We start from the raw sequence: 5,969 nt of genomic DNA, 5'->3' as shown, positions 1-5,969 counted from the left end.
GTTCCAGAGATTCGACAGGCAGTAGACGGCTCCATTCGCACCATCAACAGAACAGTCTCTGCTAACGGTATACTAGGTCTTCCACATCGCTGGCAACGGGTTCTACACAACGCTGGCGACTACTTTGAAGGACAGTAAGAGGTGCAAACACGTAACTCTTTTATATTGGTTGTGAATAAATAGTTGCCACTATTTAAGTTCCAACCCTCGTACATGACGGAGAACACAATACAAAACAAAATTCAGCAGAATTTCATATTGTCACGGGTGATCCTCTAAATAGCCAACGGCGTTGCCGCAGTGGTAACACCGGTTCCCGTCAGATCACCGAAGTTAAGCGCTGTCGGGCTACGCTAGCACTTGCATGGGTGACCATCCGGTCTGCCGAGAGCTGTTGGCAAGCGGGGTGCACTCAGCTCTACTGAGGCAAACTGAGGAGCTACTTCAATGAGCAATAGCGGCTAAGGTCTCGGAAACTGACATACGGCCGGGAGAGCGGTGTACTGACCACATGCCCCTCCATATTCGCACCTGGTGACGCCTGTGGGCTGAGGATGACACGGCGACCGGTCGGTACCGTTGAGCCTTCGTGGCCTGTTCGGGAGGAGTTTAGTTTAGTTTTAGATTCTCCAAATATCCTGATTTATATCAGGCATATTTCAGTACATTGGTAAGCCTTGGAAGAAAGAAATGATTATGTAGTAGTGACTGCAGCTTAATTATATTGTTTCTCAAGTGAGAATTGACACCAGAGTCATTCAACAGAACTAGATCTGAAAACCGTCTCATAAAGTTCTTCCAGCATTGATACAAGTATACGTACCACGTCTGCACCGGTGCCGTCGAGTTCAAATTATTAAAAAATTCGTTTATATCGTTTCCAATAACGTTAATTACATAGCAGCTTTGAAACGTTCCCTTGTTGGAACTGGCATGATTTTTTTCCCTTCCAGGTGAGAACACTTCTCACCTAAGTTAAAAATGCGCCATAATACATTTCCCCTGTAAAGCCAACGAGTGCTGCTATAAAATAAGAAAGGTGAATGATCAGCCCCCAAATCGTGACACATTTGACTACAAAAATCTACACTCCTGGAAATGGAAAAAAGAACACATTGACACCGGTGTGTCAGACCCACCATACTTGCTCCGGACACTGCGAGAGGGCTGTACAAGCAATGATCACACGCACGGCACAGCGGACACACCAGGAACCGCGGTGTTGGCCGTCGAATGGCGCTAGTTGCGCAGCATTTGTGCACCGCCGCCGTCAGTGTCAGCCAGTTTGCCGTGGCATACGGAGCTCCATCGCAGTCTTTAACACTGGTAGCATGCCGCGACAGCGTGGACGTGAACCGTATGTGCAGTTGACGGACTTTGAGCGAGGGCGTATAGTGGGCATGCGGGAGGCCGGGTGGACGTACCGCCGAATTGCTCAACACGTGGGGCGTGACGTCTCCACAGTACATCGATGTTGTCGCCAGTGGTCGGCGGAAGGTGCACGTGCCCGTCGACCTGGGACCGGACCGCAGCGACGCACGGATGCACGCCAAGACCGTAGGATCCTACGCAGTGCCGTAGGGGACCGTACCGCCACTTCCCAGCAAATTAGGGACACTGTTGCTCCTGGGGTATCGGCGAGGACCATTCTCAACCGTCTCCATGAAGCTGGGCTACGGTCCCGCACACCGTTAGGCCGTCTTCCGCTCACGCCCCAACATCGTGCAGCCCGCCTCCAGTGGTGTCGCGACAGGCGTGAATGGAGGGACGAATGGAGACGTGTCGTCTTCAGCGATGAGAGTCGCTTCTGCCTTGGTGCCAATGATGGTCGTATGCGTGTTTGGCGCCGTGCAGGTGAGCGCCACAATCAGGGCTGCATATGACCGAGGCACACAGGGCCAACACCCGGCATCATGGTGTCATCGAACCCATCGTTCTACCATTCCTAGACCGGCAAGGGAACTTGCTGTTCCTTCAGGACAATGCACGCCCGCATGTATCCCGTACCACCCAACGTACTCTAGAAGGTGTAAGTCAACTACCCTGGCCAGCAAGATCTCCGGATCTGTCCCCCATTGAGCATGTTTGGGACTGGATGAAGCGTCGTCTCACGCGGTCTGCACGTCCAGCACGAACGCTGGTCCAACTGAGGCGCCAGGTGGAAATGGCATGGCAAGCCGTTCCACAGAACTACATCCAGCATCTCTACGCTCGTCTCCATGGGAGAATAGCAGCCTGCATTGCTGCGAAAGGTGGATATACACTGTACTAGTGCCGAGATTGTGCATGCTCTGTTGCCTGTGTCTATGTGCCTGTGGTTCTGTCAGTGTGATCATGTGATGTAACTGACCCCAGGAATGTGTCAATAAAGTTTCCCCTTCCTGGGACAATGAATTCACGGTGTTCTTATTTCAATTTCCAGGAGTGTAGTTTTATGAGGCCGCTTTTAAATAAATCCACTACGTTTATGACAGTTTGCAGTACTTGATTCAGCTGAATATTCAAATTTTGCTAAGCAAGTTCTTCTCTGCGGATAATGCAATGGGGCCATATAATACCAGGAACTTCGTCATGTATAAGTGCTTGTAGACCACTGCTTGCCCCGACATGGAGCGCACACCACCAGTATACACACAAACACAGTGAGTCCACTTAATTCGATTTTTCGTACTGAAGCTGTCAACAGTTTTCGAACAAAACTTTGCCTGTCGTACCTGCATTTACACTGATCAGCCAGAACACTATTATGACCACCTACCTAATAACCGGTATGTCCACCTTTGGCAGCGATAACAGCGGCCACTCGTCATGGCACGGAAACAATGAGGCCTTGGTAGGTCACTGAAGGGAGTTGGCACTACATCTGCACATACAAGTATCCTGATTCTTGTAAATTGCGGGGAGGGGTGCGCCGAGCTCTGACTCCACGTTCAGTCACATCCCAGATGTCTTCGATCGGGAGAGTTGAGTGGGGGGCGGGGGGGCAGCACATCAGCTGCAATTCGTCATTGTGTCCTCGAACAACTCCATCTCACTCCTGGCCTTCTGATATGGTGCATTATCGTGTTGAAAAATGCCACTGCCGTCGGGAAACATGATCGCCATGAAGGGCTGTACGTGGTTTGCAACCAATGTACGATATTTCTTGGTCGTGATGGTGCCTTACACGAGCTCCACTGGAGCCATGGATGGCCACGTGAATGTTCCTCAGAGAATAACGGAACCGGAGCCAGCTTACCTTCGTCCCGCAGTACAGGTGTCAAGGAGCTGTCCCCCTGAAAGTCGACGGATTTGCGCCTTCCGATCGGCATGATGAAGAAGGTATTGGAATTCATCAGACCATGCAACGCTCTGCCACTGCGAAAACGTCCAGTGCCGATGGTCAGATGCCTATTTCAGTCGTTGTTGCCGATATCGTGGTATTAACATTTGCACATGCATGTGTCGTCGGCTGCGGACGCCCACCGTTAGGAGTGTTCAGTGCAGTGTGTGTTCAGACGCACTTGTACTGTGCCCGTTATTAAAGACTGATGTTAATTCCGCCACAGTTCGCCGCCATTCATATTTTACCAGTCTGCTCAGCTTACGACGTCCATCATCTGTAATGAGGGATGGCCGCCAAACCCCACGACGTCTGGATGTGGTTTCACCTTGGTTTCGCCACGTGTTGAAGACACTCACCACAGCACTCCGCGAACATCCGACAAGTCGCGCCGTTTCCGAAATAATGGCGCAGAGCTTCTTGGCCATCACAGTCTGCCCTATGTCACACTCACGTATATTGAGCTTCGTCCCCATTCTACACTCGGAGAGCACGCTCACTGATACTGCATACACCGTGTGTGTGTCTAACTAAAAGTCATTCCTTCCAGTTGACACCGCTATCGTGTTCTGGCTGATCAGTGTATTTCCTTACAGAAAAGATGATATTCCATTATTACTTTACTATATCCTCAACAAAGTTCATATAGAAAGTTAACTGAGCATCTGTACTGCTGTCAATGACTTCATCAAGCTGGAAACCGAAATACCTCGCTCTAATTGTTTCTATAGATTTTTCATAAAGATCCTCTCCTAAATATTGAATTCGGCGGCTAATTTTAGTGTCAGACAAAGGAATAGGCAAAAGTTGTTTTGCCATGCACTCTCCAAGCATAATGAACACCTTGTGAATAGCACACTGTAGAATTAGTTCTTTTGCAATTGTATGGGGTTTCTTGCAGGTTGGTACTCGTTACGCCACATTGTATTGTGCTAGAAGTGCTTTATTCGCGATTTTTCACATGCTTAGAAAATAATGATTTATGTTCTTTCATTTGACTCAGATTTCTAGCAAAATATTCTCTTATTTGAGCACGTCGTTCTTATGACTAATTTCTAAATGACACTTTAATTTGATAGGTAATATACATTCAACGGAAAGCACTGTGGACTCTCTTCATTGTTCACAACAGTGCACGTGAGACTAAATCATAAGTACTGAAAAATTATGTTTTAGTGTATAGTCGCAGATTATTTATTTTGTCGACTGGATACCGGTTTCGGTAGACAACACCTTCTTGAGGCCATCCTATGATCAAAAAATTCGATTACATAGTCTCAACGGTAGTGCAAGGGCAAGTTACAGAAGTATTACGCTCTATGCAAGCAAACTTATGGTAAATTGCGTGGCCTACAATAAATACAGGCCTAAGCGCACGTCTGTGTGCCGTCAGCACTATAGTGCTAACAGCCGGCCCACACAAACATAAGCTCTGTCAAAGATTTTGTGAATTTTCTTTGACCAAACTACTTCACTGGAGCTATTATACGATCGTAAAATTTTTCGTCATAATTGTTCGGGAACGCAAGACGAAGAGCTAAAAAAAGCATATATTGGTGGCGAGCGCATTGCTGGAAAATAGAGAAATGGAAGCTATTGTGGGTGAAACCGTGGACAGCGAGTGAAGAAGCTCGAATTGTTCCCCAGAATTTTCTTCGTGAGCTACAGTGCGAGGACAAAAAGAACTACAAAAATTATTAGAATGTGAACGAACAAACATTTCAGTTTGCGCTCCTGAAAGTAGACCCTGATATTTGTATATACGATACTCATTTAAGAATCAACATTTCTTAATTTCATTAATCGTAATCGATGTTATTGGAAAGCCTGTAGCTGTGTTATTCATGATTTAAGTAATGAAACACTGCACTAGTTTCATATTTTTTCATACTTAATATGAGGCATTTCGAGAATTCTTTCTCATTATCAAAAGAAAATATTCACATAGGTATTTTATGTGCTGTTTGTATGTGTGTGTTTCTGCCTCTCTTGCAATGCAGTTGTTATCATTGTCAACAGCCACAGTGCAGCAAATTCGAATGCAGCTGGTTGCTGAAGACATTTCGTTTTAAGATTCCAACCCCTAATCACGGTTTTTGTAGCCAGCGTGCGTGATATGAAGAATTTCGTATTTTTCATACTTTACAACGATCACTGTCATGGTGGCCACGCACTATATACTTCGTCATTTTATAAAATGCACTAAAGTAAGCGAAGTGACATGTAAACAACGGCCTCACTCTAACTTTTATCAAAGATCATTGCTAAAAGCTTCCCTACTACACTGTCAAAGATTTGATCAAAGGGCTTTGACACGGACATACATATGTCTGTGGACTTTGATGAGTATTCATCGTTGGCCACGAACAATACATTGCTGACTTCACACAGCCATGCGCTTAGGCTTGTATTTGTCGTAGGCCACGGGTACAGAGTGAACATTAAAATGTACAGGGAACCTCTTACCCTAGCACGCAGTCATCACACTGGGTTCCCAAGTAAATGTGTAAAAAAAAATAAAACAAGATGTCAATATTGAGCTTGAAACAGATTTAAATTGCGGCCAGCAGTGATAAGAGTGCTCCCTATGTACAGAATATATTTTATTTGTTTTTCTTCCGATTCTTTTACCTTTTAAAAAAGTCAC

At 46.3% G+C, this 5,969-nt stretch overlaps 1 pseudogene; it reads left to right on the top strand.

Annotated features, from left to right (window-relative positions):
* The first annotated feature begins 282 nt into the window (after window positions 1–282).
* On the top strand, window positions 283–400 carry LOC126472165 (5S ribosomal RNA; annotated as a pseudogene).
* The last annotated feature ends 5,569 nt before the right edge of the window (window positions 401–5,969 follow it).

The sequence above is a fragment of the Schistocerca serialis genome, chromosome 3 (genome assembly GCF_023864345.2).
Source record: "Schistocerca serialis cubense isolate TAMUIC-IGC-003099 chromosome 3, iqSchSeri2.2, whole genome shotgun sequence".
Taxonomy (NCBI): Eukaryota; Metazoa; Arthropoda; class Insecta; order Orthoptera; family Acrididae; genus Schistocerca; species Schistocerca serialis.
This window is presented reverse-complemented; position numbering and strand designations above follow the sequence as displayed.